Below are 12,532 nucleotides of genomic sequence, written 5' to 3'. Positions count from 1 at the left end.
ATTAAATAAAGATGATTTTCCCACCTTTCAGAAGAGGAAATTAGGAGTTAAAGAGATTTAGTAACTTTTGTGGATGCAAAAGTAGTAACTGGAAAAGTTCTTAAGAAATACACTACTGAACCTTTAGCCTTGAAAAAAAATATGTCCTTGAAAGATATTTATTGCTTCCAAAATGTTCATAATTTCATAATAACATAATTCTGTAGAAACTTCCTTGACTGCTACTAAGCTTGGTTATATAATAATTGCAGAGTGTACGGATTGCAGAGTCTAAATGCAGTCTAAGTGACTTTTTCCTTAGAATTTTTTGGTAGATAATAAAATCATCTAAACCAAACTGCTAATCCTTCATTAGTTGGCTCTATAACCATGCACTTTGTCTGAACTTGAGATAACTAAGATAAACAGAACATGGTCTCTGTTTTCACTGGACTTGCAGTTTTAAAAAGCAGATGAGTGTGTGTACAAATGGCTCTTAGTTAACTTGTACAGTCAGTGAGGCCTGAGGGAGAGAGAGTGGTATATTGAATTGGCAGAGGGAAAAGGGTGAGGTCTGGAAATTCTTAGTTACTCTAGCACTTTGCCATTGGCTAGTATAAGGAATTTAGATTTTAAAGATTACATTTTTTCCTTATTCTGTTTTGTTAGAAAAGGGGCAGAATAAATAACTTGTATATTTTGAGCCCATAAAACTTTATCTGGTTTGTTCTTTCTGGCATCCAATTAAGGGTCAAAATTTTTGGGTCCAGAGCCAAGTAAGTTGTTATGTTTATCAATTTCTACACAAAGCAGTTGAAATTCTATACTTGAGATGGGTGCCTAATAAATTTTAACAGTATTACTTTATTTCACTCAATACAAGTTGTTCTACAGTGACATACTGGTTGTGTCCTTTCCTTCATTTTCATCTGCTTGAATTATTACAAATGGTATTATTAGATAAACACATTTTTATATTAAGAGAAAATCAGAAGTTAAGAAACAACTGAAAACATAAAATGTGATCTAGGCTCCTTTCTTTATTGGTGAGATAATTTCATATAAATGTAAATGTGTTCTTAATACATTAATGTTAAACTGGACAGAAAAACTTCTAAAAAAAAGTCAAAGTAAAGCTTAGCCACTTAGGACCAAAGTACAGGTATGCAAAAGAAAGAAGAAAGGAAAGAAGGAAAGAAACAAGGGAGAGAAAATGGAGAGACCAAAACGGAAGGAAGGGAAAAACAGACAGGCTCTGGGAAACACTACATGATGATATAATATGAATGATTCAGGCTACAGAAAGTGAAATTCTATATTTTATATATAATATAAATAAGACATGTACATATATGTGGGGAGTGGGTTGCTGGAGCGGCCCGGATAAACATGAAAGGCCTTTGCATGATGGCAGCTAGCCCAGGGCCAGGAGGCGGGGTAAACAGGAAGGCAAACAGGAAGTCACAGGGATAGGCTGCCATTTGCTACTGGCCTATCAGGTAGCGCCAAGTGGACCCACGGGGAGAAGTGATTGGTAGAGAGTGGTATAAAAGCAGCTGCTAAAAGAAGTAAGATGGAAGAGGAGAAAAACGGGCAGCAGAGAGAGGTTCAAAAGCAATAAGGCCTTCAGGGAGAAAAGCTAAGACCAATGGGGAGAAAAGCAGTGGAGAGAGGGGTATAAAAACAGGGAGAAAAGCTAAGACCTTGGGGGAGAAAAGCTAAGACCTACGGGAAGAAGAATGAGGAGAGAAGCAGCAGAGAGGGGTACAAAAGCAATAAGGCCTACAGGGAGAAGAACAGGGAAACAAGAAGTGGAGAAAGAGTATAAAAGCAGCCGCTTTCGGCAATAACGGGTCCAGTTGCGGTTCCGGCTTTGCCCAGACACTCAAGAGGGTGCCTCGTAGGTAGCATTGCTGCGGGTTGGCAACACATATATACAATATATCACACATTTTATATATTTAATGTATTATAATTAGACATATATTATTTTCTTAAATTATTATCAAATTCAAGCTAGTCACTTAAATCCTTTGTTGATTGCTTTTAAACCTTTTCCACATTAGAATTTTCTAGAGCACTTAGAAGGATCAAGAAATAAGAAAAACAATACTTTCACAACACAGTGATAAATCTTATTCACGTTTTAATATATTTTCTTTTATTATAATCATGTATTTGCAGTTTAAGATTTGCAATGATGTTGGATATATACATGGGTTCATTTCTGCTAGATCACATATTTTCAGTTACATTATTTCATAGTAATTCCTTTAAAAAGTCCTTTAAAGTATCTTTAAGAACTACACAATTGGGCCCGATGTCATAGTGGCTAAATCCTTGCCTTGCATGTGCTGGGATCCCATACAGGCACTGGTTCATGTCCCAGCTGCTCCACTTCCCTTCCAGCTCCCTGCTTGTGGACTGGGAAAGCCATAAAGGATGACCCAAAGGCTTGGAATACTGCACCTCCCGAAGCCTTGGGACCTTGCACCAGCATTGACGACCTGGGAGAAGCTCCTGGCTTTGGATTGGCTCAGCTCTGGCCTTTATGGCCACTTACAGAGTGAGCCAGTGGATGTAAGCTCTTTCACTCTGTCACTCCTTCACTCTGTAAATCTGTAAATATCTTAAAGGATAAATAAATTTTTAAAAAACAATTATATAATACATAAATATGTGTGTAATGATACACATGAGTATTTCAGAATTTGTTCAATAGTTCCCCTGATTTTGAATACTGCAAATATTCTATTTGCTGGTTCACTCCACAAGTGGTCAAAATGGCCAGAACTGAGCTGATCAGAAGCCAGGAGCCAAAACCATCTTCCAGGTCTTTCATGCGGCGCAAGGTTCCAAGGCTTTGGGCCATCCTTGACTGTTTTCCCAGGCCACAAGCAGGGAACTGAATGGGAAGTGGAGCAGCTGGGACAGTAGTGGGCACCCATAAGTGTCCTAGTGCCTGCAAAGCAAGCATTTCCACTAAGCTACTGCACCAGGCCCTCCATAGGCATTTATTTGAGATTCACCTTCCCATGGAGAAAATGCCTAGAAGTCAGTTTACTGGGTCAAAGGATATATTTTTAAACAAAAGTTCTTGATAATACAATACCATTTTTTGCAAAATTCCATGTCAATATACACACTCAGTGTGATGAAGATTTATTTCATTTGTGAAGTCACATCTTTAGCTGCTGGTGAGTTACAATGCTTTGTCATATGTTTATTAGACATTTACATTTCCTCATTCATGATTTTGCCTTTTTATATTCTTTTTAACTAGTTTTTTCATGAACATGTATCTTTCATGTCTTCATATCACCTGCTCCTACTTGAACTCTGATCATAACACCATGATCTGAACTCTTCATCTCACACTGAACCCTGGAATCATGTCTTCTTTGTCTATTCCAAATTTCTTCCATTCTGGTCTATTCTGTTTGTTGATGTCCTAGGGTATTTTTGAAAATGATGCTTTTATCATGTCAGTCTTGATCAAGTCCTGAATGGCCTGTTGGCTCTGAATATTTATCTGCTAAATTCAATTCCCTTGTGCAGTGGAAAATTCACTTAAAATTCGCACTTAAAAGATATCTCTGTATATGTTCTTTTGACCTAACTCAGCTTTTCACTATATAGAGCTTTCATGCAGCTTAGTGTTATTATGTGGATAGTTCTATATAATGCACAATATGGTATATTAGAACACAAGAGCTGGAAGGGTGCTTTAAAGAGTATCAGTATGCAGTGCTTTGGAATTAGTTAAAAGACAGAACTGAGGCTAGAAATGTAGTCCCTTGATACCAAGTAAAGGGTTTTTAAAATACAAAATTGATAAAAATATATTTTTTAGTATGTTAAAGAATAGTAGTAACTAGGAAGACAGTTTAATTTCAATAATGTTGCTACACATAAAGATTGCCAAAATCAAGCCACATAGAAGGTTTGAGTATTCTTATGACATGGCTAATATGTACTTATAAACTGACCTAATCTGTCATTAGAATTTTCATAAAATTTGCACATCAGCAAATGACTCAGTTTATACTGCTTTTTCTTGCTAATTTCTCCTTTTAAGAAAATGATATGAGTATCCAAAGCAACGGTCTTGTGGCTAAATCCTTGCCTTGCACGTGCTTGTACATAATAGGTGCCAGTTCATGCCCTGGCTGTTCCACTTCTCATCCAACTTTCTGCGGGTGGTCTGGAAAAGCAGCAGAGGATGACCCAAGGCTTTGGGACTGTGCACCTACATGGCAGATCCACAAAAAGCTCTTGGCTCCTGGTTTCTGATCAGCTCAGCTCTGGCTTTTTTGGCCACTTGAGGAGTGAACCAGTGAATGGAGGATCTTTCTCTCTGTCTCTCCTTTTATCTACACATCTGCCTTTCCAATTAAAAAAAAATCTTTAAAATGATCTGAAAGAGAGTTACAGATATCTTCCTCTGCCACTTTCAAACCAAACCCTTTACCTCCAGATGTCCTTGCCTGTCCTTTAGCAAAAGAAGTTCATTGACTTAAGGGAGTGATTCAGCTGGCTTTACAAGGTTCCAATTACCAGACTCAAGGAGTTACCTACTTCTCCAATAGAGAAGATTTTCCATGACCAGTGTTGTCCTGGAGTGATCTGTGTGGGAAATACCAGGTCTGTGCAGAAGGTAACTACCATCTTCACCTAACCCAAGACCAATTAATTTGCCATCAAATTTTCCTAAAGATCATGCTGGCATCACCAACCAAAGAAAAGCCATGAGCTCCACTGACCAACCACACACTTGGACACAAGCTGATCATGCATCTTGCAGCCCCAGATTCAATTTATAATACTCTTCAGCCCTAATTCCTTGGGAATCCCGTAAAGCAAGCAATAGCTGCCTGGGTCATTATCTGCGCTTTGCAATAAATATCTACTTTCTTCTACCGCCCTGATGTTGGTGACTGCTTTTGTATTGCCGACAAATGGACCCATTTTTGTCCTGGGGTAGGGCAGAGGGAGTAAAGGGAGGAAGTCTACAAAAATGTCTCCAAACAGTTTTGGATATTGTGCGAAAAGTTCACTCCCCAAATGCTAGTTTGTTTTAGTACAATAAAAGCACAATGTTTTTACCCTACTTTATTGTAAATCATTATTAAGCTTCTTCATAATATCAAGGAAAATGCAAATTTCCAGAAAATTCATATAAAGATTTTTTAAACTATAGTTGAAGATTATAGAACATACTCCTAAGAAGCAACAACAAAGACGAACATGATCACTGCAAACACCTCTGTTTAAACAGTAAACACCATGAGCTATTTGGAAGGACATGGGTTATGTGACTGCTATTTAATCATCACTTCATATTCAAGAATTTCACATTAGTTTCCCAATGAAAACTTAACTGACATGATAATGGAAGTAGCCAGATACATGTGTGATTTATAAGGTTGGTGTGGGAAAAAAGGGGGCTAACGTAGAAATAACTATGAATGGGACTAACTTGAACAGCTCATTGACTGCAAAGTGATGCTTCACAAGTATGTGTTTGCTTAACAAAGAACTGAAAAAAGAATATTTCTTTTTTTAAGGGAGTGTGATTTTCATTTGAGGATTTGTTTGCTTTCTTGAAGAGCAGTTAGAAAGAGATAAAGACAGAGGGCAGGGCCTGCCACAGTAGCCTGGCTAAAGTCCTCACTTTGAACACACCAGAATCCCATATGGGCACCAGTTCTAATCCCAGCAGTCCTGCTTCCCATCCAGCTCCCTGCCTGTGGCCTGGGAAAGCAGTCGAAGACAGCCCAAAGCCTTGGGACCTTGCACCTGCATGGAAGACTCCGAAGAGGCTCTGGGCTCCTGGCTTCGGATTGGCTCAGTTCCGGTAGTTGTGGCTGCTTGGGGAGTGAATTAACAGATGAAAAATCTCCTCTCTGTCTTTCCTTCTCTTTCTATATCTGACTGTCCAGTAAAAATAAATCTTTTCTTTACTTTTTTTTTTAAGACAAAGACAGGATGAGAGGCAGAGGGATATATATTTATATATATACATATATATATATATATATTTTTCCATCTGATGGTCCACTTCACAAATGGCTGCAATGGCTGGAATCACATCAAGGTGAAGCCAGGATCCAGGAACGCTATCTCAGTAAGTACTTGAGTCACCTTTCCATACTTTCATAGGAACATCAGTGGAGAGTTGGAGCTTTTCTAGGGACATTATCAGGGAGCTGGTAATGAAAATTGAAAGCAGAGCAGCTGGGACTCAAACCTGCTCACACATGAGATGCTGCTATATAAGTGGTGGCTTAACATGCTGTGACACAATGCCAGCCCCCAGAAAGAGTAATTTTTAAATCATTAGGTAGCTTAATAGCTTACAAAACCAAGTTTTAAATAAAATGATAGGGCATTCTTCAGTTAAGTGATACTTTCAAAAAGATCTCTCTTTGTGCATGTGTACAGTGCATGCAAAAAGAGGGCCTTCCATTTGCCAAACAATAATATTTACTTGAGCACTTGCTTTGGGCTATAAGCTCCCTATGACACAAAATAATTTTTGTGATTATCTTTTAATTGCTTTATCATAAACATTAATAAGTATATATATACATACATATATAGAGAGAAACAGTGATAGGAAGAGATGAACAAATAAGTAGCATTCTAAATTTCTGTTTCATATAGCATATATTTCATTAGTGATGACTATTAAAGAGAATAAGCCAGAATACCTTAGCCAAAATAGTCATCTAGTAATCATCCTGGAGTAACAAACTGTGCTTTAAAACATCCAAATTGCTAGAATAATGTACTTCTCAAAAGAGAAAGAGCAAGAGAGTGAGAGAATAAAAAAGAAGACCAACGAAGAATAAAACCACATTAAAATAAAGATACAAGTTTTTCATAATAATAAAATTAATTCATTGACATATCAAAAATTATTATTATAAATTTTTAAAACCCCACAGAATCTAAACATAAGGTATTAATTTAAGAACACTAGTTTTGGTAGCACAAAATACAGGATTCAACAGTTAATTCTGCCACTTATTAGTTAAAGCTTCCCTAACAGTGAATGTAGCAAATTTGTTCTTATTTGCTATTCCATGAAATGGAATTAAAAATAACTGATTGTAGAGATGATTGAATAGGAATATATGTAAAGCTCACTGCCAGGTATAAATACTGAATTGCAATTTATAATACAATTTTTAATGATGTACCTGAATTCAAAAGAGGTAAAAATTAAACACCTATTGTTTACTGCAATAAAAATCAATACAACATAAAATGAGAAAACCAAGCAGAGTCAGATTTAAAAGATAATAGTTTGTGGAGAAACACAAATAAGTGAGTTTGAAAGCTCTAGGTTTGATGTAATCAGATCTGGGATCCCACAGAGGTGACTGAAAGTCTGGCTCTATGACATAATGGAATCGAAAAGATTCTATCTGAATGGTAATCTCAATTCTGCTTCTTACTTCAACAACAACAATAAGCTGCAAAAACGTGGCCAACTACTTCCTGGGGCCACATCATATAAATGGGTACAAATCCTGAGTGAACAAGCTTCACAATCAAACATTCTTGCAGGAGAGAGATTTGGACTGGGACTAGGATTGCAGGGATCCAGATGTAGACAAGTGGAAAACCACCAGTCCACATGTGTAAACAAAGAAAAGAAGAAGAAAAAAAAAAGCAAGAGACAAGTTGAAATATCCCATGACCAACCTGCAAAATAAAGTTCTAAAACATAACGAGAAATCCAGTTTTAAGAAAATCAACCAGGGCTAGTGCTTTGGTTCAATTGGCTAATCCTCCATCCCCAAGTGCAGCCTCTTATATGAACGCCGGTCCATGCCCTGGGTGCTCCACTTCCCATCTAGCTCCCTGCTTGTGGCCTCGGAAGGCAGTGGAGGATGGTCCAAAGCTTTGGGACCTTGCACCTGCATGGAAGACCCAAAAGAAGCTACTGGCTCCTGGTTATGGATTGGCTCAGCTCCAGCCACTGTGACTATTTTGGGAGTGAATCAGTGGATGGAAGATCTTTCTCTGTCTCTTCTTTGTTCTCCAAGTCTGCCTTTCCAATACAAAAAAAAAAAAATCTTTAAAAAATTACACCAGCAAAATCAGTAAATCCCAGATTATTTTGATTTTTTAAAAAGATTTATTTTATTTTGAACTCAAAGCCAGATATACAGGGAGGAGGAGAGACAGAGAGGAAGATCTTCCATCGGATGTTTCACTCTCCAAGTGACTGCAACAGCTGGTACTATGCCGATCTGAAGCTAGGATCCGGGAACTTCTTCTAGATGTCGCACATGGGTGCAGGGTCCAGGGCTTTGGCCCGTCCTTGACTGCTTTCCCAGGTCACAAGCAGGGAGCTGGATGGGAAGCGGAGCTGTCAGGATTAGAACTAGTGCCCATATGGGATCCCGGCACTTTCAAGGCAAGGACTTTAGCCACTAGGCCACGGTGCCAGACCCAGATTAATTTGATTATATAGAATTAGCTGATAGTTAACTCAATAACAATATATTTGAGATGCTCAGAGATAAAGCTATAATAGCTGTAAATTAATAATTAATTATTAAATTAAAAGATTGAAAAGGATAAACATAAACTGAAATGATAAAAATCATCAGAAACCTCAAGAATAAAAATGGTTAATTGACATCCAAAGTTTATAGATGGAAAACTTAAGATAAAGCAATTTTAGGAAAGGATAATATATATTGGAAGGTGATGTTAAAAATCCACTCAGAAGAGAATAAACATTTAGAAAATGAAATTAGCAGTTGAGATGTGTTAATTACTAGGAAACCAATATATAACTTTTCATAATTCCAGAAGAAGATAGAGATTATGACAAAATAGAATTTTCTGGAATTGGAATCTCGATATTAAAGATTGAATCCTCAGAGCTGGTCTGGTAGCACAGCCAGTAAAGCTGCCTCCTACAATCCCAGAATCCCATGCCAGTTTGAGTCTCAGCTGTTGCATTTCCCGTTCAGCATCCTGCTCATGAGCCAGAGCAAGTGGCAGAATATAGCCCAAGTACTTGGATCCTGGCACCAACACGGGAGACTCAAAAGAACCCCAAAGACCCTGGTTCCTGACATCTGCCTGCTCTGAGATTGTGGCCATTTGGGGAATTAACCAGCAAATGAAACACACCAATAGAGGCGGCAAGTGATGGGAAAGTCAGAGGAAAATCCAGAGACTGAAAATTCATGTCTAAAAATAATAAAAGTTATTGAAATTAGATGAGCAATAATTAAATTTAAAAACACAGAAAACATTAAAATGGCTTATCACTATAAACAAGTCGAAGGAGAAACTACTTCTAACAAAAAATGAAGTAATAACATAGAATTAAGAAAAAACTAAATCAAAAGCCTCATTAAAAAGGTAAATGAAGCATAAATGTTTGGTAACTTAGAGAGACAAACAAAAGGTTAAGAGCAGTATTAGGAATAAGTAAAGGACATAAAAAATAAGCAAATTGAAAATATCCAAAGACTATATGAATACTTTTAAGTAAATATATTTGAAAAGATACTGTGAAGTATTCATTTTCGCTAAAAAATGGGTAGCAAATTAAGCTAACAAGAAATAGAAGACCTAACTAAAGTAATAACTTGGAAGAAATTGATAACTAACAGTCTGTTTTAAATTACTTATTCCCTATTAATAAAAAGTAATACGTCCAGGTGATTTTAGATGCATATGTAAACAAATATTCACAGTAGGTAAACCGTATATGTTAAAAAAAAAACCTCAACAAATTGATTTGGAAAGAGGAAAAAACTGAAATGACACTCAATGAGACTAAAATTTCTATGAAATCACACTCTATAGTAATTTTCAAAAACAGAAATTAAAGATAAATCTACATATGCAAAGAAACTACATAAAATGTCAGTAAACTAGAATGGATAATACACAGGGCTGGTACTTTGGCACAGAGGGTTAAAACGACCACCTGTGATGCCAGCATCATCCCATGTAGCCTTCTGTTAATGTGCCTGAGAAGACAGCAGAAGATGGTCCAAGTGTTTGGTCCCCTGCCACCCCTGGCCACTCCTGTGGGGGACCCTGAACAAGTTTCTGGCAGGTTATTACACCTATGTTGGGACCTGGGGAGTAACGTAAGATACCTATCTTGGTTTCTCCCTCTCTCTCTGCAACTCTGAGTTTCAAAATAATTAAATAAATCCCTGAAAATTTTTTAACAGTAACAGAAGTGCTTGGTAAATTTCCCTAAATATACCAAAGGTAACCAATGAATAATAAAACATAAAATAGATTCTGCACACAGTAGTTTTAAAAATCTAGGTTGTAAGAGAAGAAATTTAACAAAATAGATTTCAGATCTTTATGGCAAAAATTATTAACTATTATTAGAGAACATGAAAAATATCCAAGTACAGGAATATTGTTAGTGTTCAGAAAATGCATATTGTACAAATGTCAATCTGTCCTGGTTACTCGCTAAAGTAAGATCAGAAGAATTTTTGTCTAACTTGACTGACTAAAATTCATACTGAATAGCAAAATGCCAGAAGAAGTCAAGACAATTTTAAAGAGGGAAAAAGTATCTTACCAAAATAACATACTATTACAAAGCAAAGGTAATTAAGGCACTATGACATTAGCATAGAGATAGAAAAATGGTCCATTGGATGAAAAACACCCAAAAAACAGATTTGATATAGTTGAAAGACGGAATTACACTTACTGGACTAAAGATGACTAAATCATTAAATGGTACTGTGATAACCGAAATATCCATAAGAAAAAAATAATAAAATATGGGTGCATATAACATACTAAAAACCAAAATAGATCCTAAGAAGATTCAAGGTTTAAATGTAAAAGGCAAACTTTTAAAATGATTGGAAGAACACACAGTGAAATTTCTTTATGACCTTGACATATGGCAAGATTTCTTAAATGACATGAAGGCACATCAAGAAAATATTAATCAATTTAACTGCACAAAAACTAGAAGTTTTAAAAAATAAACGCTATTAAACAGTTAAAAGAAGTATTAGTACTTTCAACTTAAAGGACAAAAGTCCAGAATATCACACTAGCTTAACACCCCAGAATACAGAAAAATCAACAAACTCAAAAGAAAGCTAGCCAAAAGATACAAATAGATAAAGCACAAAGGGCACTACTAAATGACTTATCAATGAATGAGAAATATTTTAAGTGAGATATTCTCCAATTCCCAGGATATTAACAAAAGTTGAAACAAGTCTGACTACTCCAAATGTTGGGGAGCATGTGGAGAAACTCCGAAAGATTGTTACAAAGAATATAATTGGTACTTCCACTCTATAGACATTTTATAATGCCCAGTGAAGTTCAAAATGTCTATTAAACAACTCCACTTCTATGTATATAAATGAATAAAGATTTAACTACAATATTGTTTGTGATCACAAAACATTGGAAATAATGTCTAACAATGAGAAGATCTATGAATTTTAGTGAGATGTACAGAAGAATACATGTTCTTTTACAAGCCATAATATATAGCTTTTCTACAACTAACTCATTACAGTAAACGTCAGAGGGATTCTGATTGTATTTAGCCTTTTATGACGGCTTTGGAAACTCACCTCTAAGGGAGTCAGGAAAGACTTCTTAAGTATTGCAAATGTTCTGACCATGGATTGGATGTTAGCACATAGCTGCATCTCAAGCACATAGTATGCATCTCAAGCTGCATAGTATGCATCTCAAGCACATAGTATGCATCTCAAGCTGTATACCTTATTAGTCTACTTCACTGTAGGTAAATTATAATGGAATAACAAAAAACTAAAGTAACTTCAGCAATAAGCATTCCAAGTTATTAAGATGTATGTAACTAGATATTATAGTTTTGTATTTCATGTTGTTGTATACTTTTTACGTTTGAAATACTTTATGCTAAAAACATGCATACAACAAAGACTGTCCTAGCTAATCAAGGTAAAGGGAAGCACAGGTTATCTCTTCAATGTCCCTCAAGTTAGATCTCAATAGTCTATAGGTGAACAAGCACACCATCAACAAACACAGAAAGTGATCATTTTGTTCAATCAAAAGCAAAACTCTAACTACATATTTTGACTATGTATAGAACGATAAACTTCCTTAAGTGAGTGACCGAAAGGCCTACATTGTGAACAGTCAGACACTACCAATACACCAACATTATCTAGCTTTTTCAATGGATAAAGTGAAGGAGTGTGTTGCCAAAGACTTTTCTGCTTTGAATCAACAAGTGCTTTGGCATCAAAATTGCTATTTGCTTGTGGGGTTCACCTCTGGTTTCAGGAAAGAAAAACAGACAATACCTTTTCAATGCTGCATTTCAAGTTGACCATATGGCAAGCAAGGTTTTATTCCAGCCAATTCTCTTTGTCTCACAGTGTGGAGGAAAAGTGCCAGCCACTGCTACTCTCGCCACTAGACACGGTACAGATGTTTGGAAAATACAGAAACAGAAACAGAAATGAAACAAAAAAAAAAAACCCTCAAAAATAAGTTTTGCATGAATGAAAAATAGAGT

General features: G+C 36.3%; 1 protein-coding gene across 7 annotated transcripts in view; it reads right to left on the bottom strand.

Moving 5' to 3' along the window:
- ZBTB20 (zinc finger and BTB domain containing 20) overlaps positions 1–12,532 on the bottom strand; it is a 709,762-nt gene that overhangs the window by 224,790 nt on the left and 472,440 nt on the right. Inside the window, exon 6 of one of the 7 annotated variants that reach the window (XM_040980441.1) lies at positions 12,318–12,429. The exons of the other annotated variants lie outside the window; for them this stretch is intronic. The gene's annotated coding sequence lies outside the window, so the exon portion shown is untranslated. The remainder of the gene's footprint in view (positions 1–12,317; positions 12,430–12,532) is intronic. 7 annotated transcript variants of the gene reach the window in all.

This window comes from Ochotona curzoniae, unplaced genomic scaffold (assembly GCF_017591425.1).
Source record: "Ochotona curzoniae isolate NIBS_2020 unplaced genomic scaffold, NIBS_Ocur_1.0 contig_3498, whole genome shotgun sequence".
Taxonomy (NCBI): Eukaryota; Metazoa; Chordata; class Mammalia; order Lagomorpha; family Ochotonidae; genus Ochotona; species Ochotona curzoniae.
The sequence above is the reverse complement of the archived record's forward strand: the minus strand, read 5'-3'. Positions and strand labels throughout refer to the sequence as shown.